The sequence below is a fragment of the Lolium perenne genome, chromosome 2 (assembly GCF_019359855.2).
Source record: "Lolium perenne isolate Kyuss_39 chromosome 2, Kyuss_2.0, whole genome shotgun sequence".
Lineage (NCBI taxonomy): Eukaryota > Viridiplantae > Streptophyta > Magnoliopsida > Poales > Poaceae > Lolium > Lolium perenne.
In genome coordinates, this window is record NC_067245.2 from 251,006,855 (window position 1) to 251,019,707 (window position 12,853).

The 12,853-nt window shown below is 43.1% G+C and overlaps 1 long non-coding RNA gene across 1 annotated transcript; it reads right to left on the reverse strand.

The window, feature by feature from the left end:
- Window positions 1-1,376: 1,376 nt before the first annotated feature.
- Window positions 1,377-4,529, reverse strand: LOC127335591 (uncharacterized). Its single transcript, XR_007872897.2, has 2 exons — window positions 3,299-4,529; window positions 1,377-2,677 (listed from the first exon to the last, which is right to left on the reverse strand). It is a non-coding gene; the product is annotated as an uncharacterized lncRNA (long non-coding RNA).
- Between the last annotated feature and the right edge of the window lie 8,324 nt (window positions 4,530-12,853).

The following is a 12,853-nucleotide window of genomic DNA, read 5'->3' on the forward strand; positions in this document are numbered from 1 at the left end:
CCACCACTTCAAGTGCGATGTGCCTATTCGGAAAGGCGGATGTGGGTTGGTTGTGGCATCGCCGCCTAGCCCATGTCAACATGAGGACTTTGCAAAGTCTTCACAAGGGGAACCATATTGTGGGACTAATGGAAAATGTTTCTTTTGCCAAAGATCGTGTTTGTAGGGCTTGTGTTGAAGGCAAAATGCATGACTCTCCGCATCCAAGCAAGACTATCATCTCTTCCAAGAGGATCTTGGAGCTCCTTCATGTGGATCTCTTTGGTCCCGTTACTCATGCAAGCCTTGGTGCGAAGAAACATTGCTTGGTGATTGTTGATGACTACTCAAGATACACTTGGGTCTACTTTCTCAAGACGAAAGATGAGACTCAACAAATATTCATTGACTTTGCTACCGAGGTGCAACGCCAACACAACCTCCTCATTATGGCAATAAGAAGTGACAACGGCTCCGAGTTCAAGAACTATACACTCAATGATTTTCTTAGTGATGAGGGGATACGTCATCAATATTCCGCTGCTTACACCCCTCAACAAAATGGTGTTGCGGAGAGGAAGAACCGGACTCTTATGGATATGGCAAGATCTATGATGGCGGAGTATAAATCCCGCTATAACTTTTGGGCCAAAGCCATCTCCACCGCTTGCCACTCTTCTAACCGGCTCTATCTCCGCAAGGGATTGATCAAGACTCCATATGAAATACTCACCGGCAACAAGCCCAACATCTCATACTTCAAGGTGTTCGGTTGTAAGTGTTTCTACAAAATCAAAGGAGTTCGTTTGTCTAAATTTGCTCCTAAAGCTTTGGAGGGTATATTTGTTGGTTACGGTGCCGAATCTCACACTTATAGAGTCTTTGATGTATCCTCCGGGATTATCATTGAATCTTGTAGTGTGAAGTTCGAAGAAAATGATGGCTCCCAAGTGGGGCAAGTTGATGTATGTGCAGGTGATGAATGTAATATCTCAGGATATGGGGTTACAAAAATAGAAGAAACATTTGTGTGCATTGCATTCATGCATAGAAAATCTGGGGAATTTTCGCGTTTTTATTTAAAACACAAAGAGATCAAGGTTTCGCTTGTGTTGATGGGAATTGACTAAGGTCATCGACACGAGTGCAATAAACTTTGACATGACCTTTGTTGATTTCAAAAGTTGTGAGAAAGGCAAGTGAAACTTGACTCAGATATAAATGACAACTATGCAAACAATAATTGGAATTTGGGTTCCAAACAATCATATACAATATAATATAAAAGAAATTCAAATAAGTATTTGAATTCAAATTTGAATTCAGATTATAAATTTCTAATTACAATTCAAACAATGTTTGAAATAGGAATAAGACAAAATAAGAAGTATTAAGAATAGGGAAATTGCATTTTATTAATTAAATACACATTTACAAAGTCATTACAATATCCATAATATTACAAATTACAAATATTACAAGAATCTAAAACAGAAAAGAAAAGCTAAGCTAAACATATTTAAATATCTTCTATTCTTTGTTTCTTTGGTCACCTACAAAACAAACAAAGAAAACCACAAGAGAAGTAATGCCAAATGGCCGAGTCAGGAAAATAATACCAGATGGTTGGAGATATTTTCACTTGTCATACTCATCCTCAAGGGGAGATGCACCCAGCCACGACTAGCAGCCATGCAGGCTAGTAGCTCACTCACCACGTACGTGTTGTCTCACACTCATAGCACACAAGCATAGCTGTCGGCCAAGCACAGCTCCAAGGCATCATATAAAAGGCATATTCCTTGCCGCATATAGATGTTTAGCCAGTGCAAGACCAATCCATCGACCATTCCGAAAGTTCATCCCCAAACCACATCACAGACCAGTACCATAGCCAAGATGATCAGATAGGAGCATAGCAGCTAGAACACAAGCACACCCACAGATGGCCATGGATGCTTAAAACCATCAGGAAGCAAATCAAGCAGCTAGGAGGTGCAGGTTATCCACAAGGAGCAGGATTTTATCAAGAATCCACAAGGTCAAGCAAATCTCCAACAACAGGTTGTTAGGCAACAATTTAAGCATGTCATCTGTTCTTAGTTTGCATAATCACATAAAGTGAAATAAGGGGAAAAAAGCTTACAGCCACAAGATCCAACTACCCTGCAACTAGATCTGGTCTAGGAGGATTAGGAGGAATTATTTCTCAGAATGGTATAGAAGTGCTATACCAACATCATCACCGAGAAATTAAAAGCCACATAAAAGCATCTGTTATTATCACAAGTTGTGCCTCAGCCTATGCATCATGGGCAGGGCCAAGAAATCAAGCATAATTGTTCTTATCCGTTCTATGTGGAGAAAGAGAGAAAAAGTGAGGTGTCAGTAGAGAGGGGAGCTAGATCACCTAGCCTTAGCTAGTGATCCCTGGTAGAACCAGGAGCTCATAACCTGACCACAGACAGAGAGAATAGCAAGATCCCTGTGAGAAAGCCAGAAAATAAATAATGTCCAGGAATAACCAAGTATCCACTTTGCATAGCACATGAAAGTATCTGTTACATAACACATGGTAATAATCAGTGGATCAGTGGAGCATCTTGATCCAACAACCAAGCCATTCTGAATCAGCATACTAGCCACCAGCATACATCAAGTAAACTATCCAGCAACAAAATAGCCATCAAGTAATTCCCTGGAACATCATAGTAGTGAGCAGCCTTAGGAAACCATCACCAATAATCTGGACAAACATGTGTGTGGCTGTACACACTACAACACCCTGTCAATAAGTAGCACACACCACCAATAATATTTAGAGGATCATAAGATCACTCTAGAGCCATACTATGATAAGAAACAAAAGCTAGGAGCAGAAATATATGTATCTTAGTTAACTCAAATTCCAAATAAGCTCAGTAAAATTATACAAAAAGGTATAAATATTTGGGACCTAGAATAAAATGCAGAACACCTCAAATAGGATACCACAGCTCATTGATCTATGAACACCCCATTTAGCTAGATAGGAATTCTTTGCTAAGTCGCACAATGCCCAGGATGAGTTTATCATCCAAACGGAGGCATCACTGCTAGCATATAAACAAGATCACACACAAACCCCAAGTGGTTTGATACCAACATATTACAGACAGCCAGCAGCTAACTGAATCAAGACAACCGAATTTAGCTCCAGTACAACATTACCAGGGGCATTGTATGCCCAGCAATATTGCAACACAATCACACATAAATGGTAGTTTTTGATGCTCACCACATTGTAATCATAGACAGAGAGGGTAGAGGTATAGCTCACAGTGAGTTCAGTCGAGAGTAGGAGCAGTAGTTGACGCCGGGGTTGCGTCGCAGCACCGTCCCGCCGACGCCGAAGGAGATGTAGGCGTCGCAGCAGCAGCAGTTCTATCACGCCAGTACCACCACCACAAACCATCACCAACAACCAGTACAACAACGCAACAGCTGCGGGTCGATGACGCCGGGGTTGCAGAGGATGCCGTCCTGCCGGCGTCAAGGTTTAAGTAGTCCACGAGACGAGCAGCCGGAGGCGTGGCAGCTGGGGCCATGCCGGCGGTACTAAGCCACACCGGCTAGGGTTTCGCGTGGCCGCACACGCAGGAGGGGGCGAGCATTGTGGTGGCGGAGGTAGGCGGAGAAGGTCGTCGGAGCCACGCCAGCAAGCAGTAGCGTCGGTAGCGGCCAGCAGCAAGCAGAACCAAGGCGGGCTAGGGGCGCGCTTTGGTAGGCAGGGTGGAGATGAGACAGAGAGGGACGACGGAGAGTTCCGTGGCGGCGGCGCGACGGCAGGCGGCGGTGTTCGCCGAGGTCGGCGGTGGCCAGAACCAACACCAATAGCAGTAGGGTTTCGGGTTGGGGACGAAAGAGAGGAGCCACGAAACTCAAATCGAGCTGGTGGAGGTTGTAGATCACATCATGACGGGCGAGAATCCACCTCGCCGGCGTCGGAGGCGGCTGGGGCGAGTAGCAACAAGACGGCGACCATGCCAACCCGCGGACTAGGGTTAGCCGCGGGCACGAGTGAGTAAGGAGGCTACTCCGAGGAGGAAGTCGAGGAAAGATACCATGGCGAAGCTGGGCCGACGGTCAGCGCGGAGGACGGATTCGGCGACGGCCGGCAACGGCCGGCGCGACAGCAGACGGCGGCACAGAAGCGTCGCCAGGAAGGGGATCGCGAGAGGGCGTGCGCGTGCGTGCTGGTCCAGCCAAGCGTGCGTACGACCGATGTGTGTGTGTATTTGGGTTTGACCCAATCCGTTAGGCTAAATGCCCAACTAAATCCATCGATCAACTAACCCATTATAGTTCTATCCAAATTAACTAGCCTATACAAACTTGTGTAGATTTAATATTTACATATTAAATAAAACTATTCACTAATCTAATTTTGCATAGATAAAATTACTCTATGGTATCAGACAAACATTTTAAAAACACAAATTGTAGTTTGAAATCTAAAAATACATTTTATGCTTAAGCTGAATTTCTAAAATGTTCAAAATATTACTTCAACCTCAAACATGCTACATATATTGTCATAATTATTTAAACATGATTTAATAAATAAAACTTAAGATGTGATTTTTGAGTAATGAAAATCAATTCCCATGAAAACTATAATAAATATGAACTAATTTCAAAGTATATTAGAGTACTTTGTGATCTTTTAATAAACACTTTATTAAACTTAAATTAGTTAATTATATCTAAAACAATTTAATACTTTAGTAAATTCCTAAAATTGCTAAAAGTAATGTCTTTAAACTTAAATAGGCCATGAGTTGATATAACTCTATTTTCCAAAAATAACAATAGGAGTTTATACTCACACTTAGTCCAACCACACTTAGACCACATGACTTGCACATCCTTGATCCAAATCCAATTGTTTGACTAACTATGCATGTCCATGTGTGATTACATGTAAGAACTTTATGGATTAAACCTTAAATAGGAGGTCATGCATAAATCATGTGTTTCTCCTAGACAATCATTCTAATTTATAATGTTAACTCATATACTAATAACCATAACTTGTTAGTATGTGATCATTCCAACGATGTACCTTATGTGCTTATACCCAACTAAACCTTACAAGTACTAAGAAAATTATGAACTATCTTCTCTAGAAACCAACTATTCCTTACTTAGTCAAACCATTAAAAAGAAATAGTAAACCTTAGAAGTCAACAATCCTATTTAAAGTACTTCTTGTTCATTAAGAAACATGTTCTTCCAAAGTTATTCTTTTGAAGTATATGAGAAGTAATGATTAACCATATCCTATAATACCAAAACTAACAATTGGTCTTTACATGTTAATATTATGTCAACTACCATTCTTTGTGTGCTAAATTGATTACTATGCTTTATTATATAACTTGTATATGATACCAAGTAAACCAAACCCTAATAAGAACCTTGTTTGTGGAATCACTCTAAAAGTGCAACACATTTTAAAGAAATCTTTACAACCCACTAATCATAAAGCATCGGGGTTAGGTCACACTTAGAGCGATTGCATCTCATACTTATGCATTATAGCATATTTGCCAATCTTTTAAACATCGTCCTTACCGGACGATGATGCTATTTCAGAATTTGGAGTTATTGCGTATCGAAGACCTTGCCTGCATAATCTTGCAGTCAAGAAAGGCAAGTTCATCACTTGCTCATGTCATTTGAGTATCTTTATCAAATTACTTGCAAAGTACTATGATTATCACTATTGCATAAAAACCAAAACCACTATTTTCATAAATATGAATATGACTATGTGGTGGGCAATGGAACCATGGATTGTGTTGATATGGTGGAGGTTCCATTGCAAGGGTTTATATCCATCTAGGATTAAACAACAAATGTCGCCAGTGATTCTTGTGCTGTAATACCCGTGTTAACCATAAGATCTGGAATGGGACGGACTAGTCAATCGTATTTCCACCTCTTGTACATCAACGGATGCGCTTACCGTAGCAGTTGTATCTGGCGGAACAACCGGAGGGTGGGGATCCCACTCTAATTCCCCACGGTAAAGCATTGCTTGCCGTAGCAGTTGTATCTTGCGGAACAACCGGAGGGTGGGGATCCCACTCTAATTCCCCACGGTAATGCGGTCTATGATGGGTTGCAGCTACCGGCGTAGGAGTGTATGGTAGAGCCCAGCACTGTCGTCGTGGTCGGGGTCCACCCTGAAATTACGGGAATAATGGGACCGGCGTGGACCCAGGGTCGGGGTATGCAACAACGGGTGGGTGTGCGAGGTAGCGGAGGAATATGATTGGCTATGACCTTACTCCTGACCTCACACCAAAGGAAGTGTGGACGAGCCTGCAACTCGGTTGGCAACAAGGATAAGATCTCTTATGGGTAAAGCAACACACCTCTGCAGAGTGTAATGAATCGTGACCTGTCACTCCCTGTTCCGGGATAAGGAACTGCGAACGCGGCCGGAAAGGAGCTCCATGAAGTTCTAGTAAACTGGTGAAGGCTGACGGACATAGTTCTTCTGAATAAAAGCAATCTTTTGAAGAAATGGTTACGAAAACTTGCATTGGTATTAGACTTTCTGGTCTAATGCTGTAGCTAGTGCATTAAACACCTCTTTCCTATAATGAACTTGTTGAGTACGCTCGTACTCATCCCACTCTTAAATCCCCTGCTTAGATATGGAGGCATCGAAGGAGAATCTACAGTGCAACTCGAAGACCGAGGAGTCAACAACTACTTCACGAGACAGGACCCTGTCGAAGGAGTCAGATACCACATCCAACAAGGAGAAAACCTAGTTTAGCCATAGAAGGGAACTAGCTTCCTAAACCTAGCTCCTATTTAGCTAGAATCTATTCATAGCCTCTATAGCTAGTTAAATACTCTACAAATAGAGATCGTGATAGGACTAGACTACGAGTCGTTCTTCTGGAGTTATTTGCAGTTTTACCTCATTGTAAAGTAGGAGGCTGTGATGATCTTATGTAACAGAGTCATTGTTGTAATTCTATAGACATGCCTTGGATCCGCATATGTTTCTGTTGTACCACTCTGAGCGATGTAATACTAGTGGAACGGTGTTTCATTGGTGTTATATCAGACTTGCATACTACACCATGCAGTGGTATGCCGGGTCACCACAATGAAATACCTCAAGATGCCATAGTAAGAATGGGTGTGGGATTTTTCCGCCCCATTGAGGGACACGGTGTGGCGTCTCGGGAAGAACTATGCTCTACCACGGTGGAGCCCTCATCCTCTCAACATCAACAAACCCCATCTCTTGAAGCTAATGATGCACCAACCCAAGAACAAGAAGAAAACCCTCTCTCTCATGAACAAGATCAAGGACAAGATCAACCAAGAATTCATGATGGCTCCGATGAGTATCCATTTGATATTTGCGCTTCACCGAATATTGTCCAAGATCAAGCACATGAGGATGAGCAATCTCAAGAAATTGAGGAAGCTCAAATTCAAGGTCAAGACGGGGACTGATGCGTGTGGTTGGCACGTCCGTTGGGAACCCCAAGAGGAAGGTGTGATGCGCACAGCGGCAAGTTTCCCTCAGTAAGAAACCAAGGTTTAATCGGACCAGTAGGAGTCAAGAAGCACGTTGAAGGTTGATGGCGGCGGGATGTAGTGCGGCGCAACACCAGTGATTCCGGTGCCAACGTGGAACCTGCACAACACAACCAAAGTACTTTGCCCCAACGAAACAGTGAGGTTGTCAATCTCACCGGCTTGCTGTAACAAAGAGTTAACCGTATTGTGTGGAAGATGATTGTTTGCGAAAACAAGAGAACAAGTATTGCAGTAGATTGTATTTCAGTAAAGAGAATTGGACCGGGGTCCACAGTTCACTAGAGGTGTCTCTCCCATAAGACGAACAGCATGTTGGGTGAACAAATTACAGTTGGGCAATTGACAAATAAAGAGAGCATGACCATGCACATACATATCATGATGAGTATAGTGAGATTTAATTGGGCATTACGACAAAGTACATAGATCGTCATCCAACTGCATCTATGCCTAAAAAGTCCACCTTCAGGTTATCATCCGAACCCCCTCCAGTATTAAGTTGCTAACAACAGACAATTGCATTAAGTATTGCGCGTAATGTAACTAGTGATTACATCCTTGAACATAGCACTAATGTTTTATCCCTAGTGGCAACAGCACATCCATAACCTTAGAGGTTCTTGTCACCCCTCCAGATTCACGGAGACATGAACCCACTATCGAGCATAAATACTCCCTCTTGGAGTTACTAGCATCAACTTGGCCAGAGCATCTACTAATAACGGAGAGCATGCAAGATCATAAACAACACATAGATATAACTTTGATAATCAACATAACAAGTATTCTCTATTCATCGGATCCCAACAAACGCAACATATAGAATTACAGATAGATGATCTTGATCATGTTAGGCAGCTCACAAGATCCGACAATGATAGCACAATGGGGAGAAGACAACCATCTAGCTACCGCTATGGACCCATAGTCCAGGGGTAGACTACTCACACAGCCCGCCGGCGGCGACCATGGCCGCGTAGAGTCCTCCGGGAGATGATTCCCCTCTCCGGCAGGGTGCCGGAGGCGATCTCCTCGGATCCCGAGATGGGATCGGCGGCAGCGGCGTCTGCGGAAGGTTTTCCGTATCGTGGCTCTCGGTGCGGGGGTTTCGTCACGGAGACTTTTTATAGGCGGAAGGGCAGGTCAAGAGGCGGCACGGGGCCCCACACTACAGGCCGGCGCGGCCAAGGGGGCCGCGCCGCCCTATGGTGTGGCCCCTCCGTGGCCCCTCTTCGTCTCTCCTTCGGACTTGGAAGCTTCGTGAGAAAATAGGCCCTGGGCTTTGATTCCGTCCAATTCCGAGAATATTTCCTTACTAGGATTTCTGAAACCAAAAACAGCAGAAAACGACAATCGGCACTTCGGCATCTTGTTAATAGGTTAGTTCCAGAAAATGCACGAATATGACATAAAGTGTGCATAAAACATGTAGATAACATCAATAATGTGGCATGGAACATAAGAAATTATCGATACGTCGGAGACGTATCAGCATCCCCAAGCTTAGTTACGCTCGTCCCGAGCGAGTAAAACGATAACACGTATAATTTACGGAGTGACATGCCATCATAATCTTGATCATACTATTTGTAAAGCATATGTAATGAATGCAGCGATCAAAACAATGTATATGACATGAGTAAACAAGTGAATCATATAGCAAAGACTTTTCATGAATAGCACTTCAAGACAAGCATCAATAAGTCTTGCATAAGAGTTAACTCATAAAGCAATAATTCAAAGTAAAGGCATTGAAGCAACACAAAAGAAGATTAAGTTTCAGCGGTTGCTTTCAACTTGTAACATGTATATCTCATGGATATTGTCAACATAGAGTAATATAATAAGTGCAATAAGCAAGTATGTAGGAATCAATGCACAGTTCACACAAGTGTTTGCTTCTTGAGGTGGAGAGAGATAGGTGAACTGACTCAACATTGAAAGTAAAAGAATAGTCCTCCATAGAGGAAAAGCATCGATTGCTATATTTGTGCTAGAGCTTTGATTTTGAAAACATGAAACAATTTTGTCAACGGTAGTAATAAAGCATATGCATCATGTAAATTATATCTTATAAGTTGCAAGCCTCATGCATAGTGTACTAATAGTGCCCGCACCTTGTCCTAATTAGCTTGGACTACCGGATCATCACAATGCATTGTTTTTACCAAGTGTCACAAAGGGGTACCTCTATGCCGCCTGTACAAAGGTCTAAGGAGAAAGCTCGCATTGGATTTCTCGCTATTGATTATTCTTCAACTTAGACATCCATACCGGGACAACATAGACAACAGATAATGGACTCCTCTTTTATGCATAAGCATATACCAACAATTAATAATTTTCTCATTTGAGATTTGAGGATTGTTGTCCAAAACTGAAACTTCCACCATGGAGCATGGCTTTAGTTAGCGGCCCAATGTTCTTCTCTAACATATGCATGCTTAACCATATGGTGGTAGATCTCTCTTACTAACAAAGCTTTCAAGTTGATCAAGTAACACCTCCAAGGCCAAGAAGAACCAAGGAGGAGATCGAGGCCTGTCGTTTAGCAAGAAGAGATAGGACCCTTGAAATTCGTGGACACACTCATGACAAGGTCCTTGGTGATGTTCGAGCAAAAGTCTCCACAAGAAGGCAATTGGCTAACTTTAGCAATCATCATGCTTATATCTCCGTAGTGGAACCCAAGAAAGTGTTTGAAGCCCTTGAAGATTCGGATTGGGTGGAAGCTATGCACGAGGAACTCAACAACTTCAAGCGCAACAAAGTGTGGACCTTAGTAAAGAAGCCAAAGGAGTGCCGCAATGTTATAGGCACTAAATGGATATTCAAGAACAAGCAAGATGAGTTTGGAAATATTGTGAGGAATAAGGCAAGATTGATGGCTCAAGGTTTCTCTCAAGTTGAAGGAATTGACTTTGGAGATACCTATGCTCCCGTGGCTCGCCTTGAGTCCATCCGTATCCTTCTTGCTTATGCATCGCATCATAACTTTAAGTTACAACAAATGGATGTGAAAAGTGCTTTTCTTAATGGTCCTTTGCATGAAGAGGTGTATGTTAAGCAACCCCCGGGGTTCGAGGATCTCAACTTTTCTAACCATGTCTACAAGCTTGATAAAGCACTTTATGGTCTCAAACAAGCTCCTAGAGCTTGGTACGAGCACCTTAAGGAATTGTTGGTAGACCGTGGGTTTGATGTTGGGCTAATCGACCCCACTCTTTTTACTAAGAGGGTCAATGGGGAGCCTTTCGTTTGCCAATTATATGTTGATGATATTATATTTGGCTCTACTAACAAAGCTTTCAATGATGAATTCTCAAAGCTTATGACCGATAGGTTTGAGATGTCTATGATGGGAGAGATGAAGTTCTTCCTCGGTTTTGAGATCAAGCAATTGAGGGAAGGAACCTTCATCAATCAAGCAAAATATCTCCAAGACATGCTCAAGAGGTTCAAGATGACCGAGTTGAAGGGTGTGGCCACTCCTATGGTTACCAAATGTCATCTTGCACTAGATCCCAATGGTAAAGAGGTGGATCAAAAGGTATATCGCTCCATGATTGGATCCTTGCTTTACCTTTGTGCATCTAGACCGGACATAGTGTTGAGTGTTGGTGTGTGTGTGCAAGGTATCAAGCTTCTCCTAAGGAGAGCCATGATGACCCACAAGTATAGGGGGTGTATCGTAGTATCTTCGATAAGTAAGAATGTCGATCCCAACGAGGAGCAGAAGGTGTTGACAAGCAGTTTCGATGAAGGATTCACTGTAAATGCTCACAGACAAGTATTCAGGGGGTTTTGATGTAACAGTTGAATAAAGTACGAGTATGTAAAGTGCGAGAGTAATAATTGCAGCGAGTGGCCCAATCCTTTTTAGCACAAAGGACAAGCCGGTTTGTTTACTTATAATGACCAAACGTTCTCGAGGACACACGGGATTTTAGTCTAGTGCTTTCGCTACATACGGCTAAATAATCTTCATTGTTGTGATAAGTGTTGTGTGGGTGAACCTATGCTAATGTACCGCCCTTCCTAGGACTAATACATACTTGTGATTATACCCCTTGCAAGCATCCGCAACTACAAGAAAGTAATTAAGAATAAATCTAACCACAGCCTTAAACTCTGAGATCCTGCGATCCCTCCTGCATCGATATACCAACGGGGGTTTAGGTTTCTGTCACTCCGGCAACCCCGCAATTAGCAAACGAATACAAGATGCATTCCCCTAGGCCCATAAATGGTGAAGTGTCATGTAGTCGACGTTCACATGACACCACTAGAAGAATAACACCACAACTTAAATATCACACCATTGAATATTACTCAACCATAGTTCACTACTAACATTTAGACTTCTCCCATGTCCTCAAGAACTAAACGAACTACTCACGAGACATCATATGGAACATGATCAGAGGTGATATGATGATGAATAACAATCTGAACATAAACTTGGTTCAATGGTTTCACTCAATAGCATCAACAATAAGTAGGAATCGATACCGGGAGAGTTTCCCCTATCAAACAATCAAGATCAAACCCAAATTGCTACGGCGGTGACGGTGTCCAGCGGTGATGACGGCGGTGATGATGGTGGAGATGATGATGATGGTGATGGCGATGATGTCCAGCTCGATGACGGTGACGATGGCGTCGATTTCCCCTCCCGGAGGGAATTTCCCCGGATTCCTGCCCGCCGGAGAGCTCTTGTCTCTCTGGTGTTCTCCGCCCCGCAGAGGCGGCTGTAACTCTTCGCGAGGTACCCCTTCTGGCTTAGGTCTTCGGGACGAAGGGTTTGGCGAAGAAAAGGAGGCGAAAAGGGTCGTGGGCCCCCCAGACCACAGGCCGGCGCGGCCAGGGCTTGGGCCGCGCCGCCCTAGGGTGTGGGCCCACCTGGCTGCTCCCGGCTCCCCTTCGGCTTCCTTCGTCATCTTGAAAAATAGGATTTTTGGTATAATTTCCTTCCGTAGTTGATCTTCCGAAATATTGCGTTCGACGGTGCTTTTTCCAGCAGAATCCTGGCTCCGGTGTTCGATCCTCCAATAATGATGAAACATGCAAAATAGATGAAATAACATAAGTATTGTGTCCCAATATGAAATATATCAATGAATAACAGCAAATTATGATATAAAATAGTGATGCAAATTGGACGTATCAACTCCCCCAAGCTTAGACTTCGCTTGTCCCCAAGCGAAATCGAGCTCGATAGACATGACCACATGTTTATGGAGTGAAGAGTCGATAAATA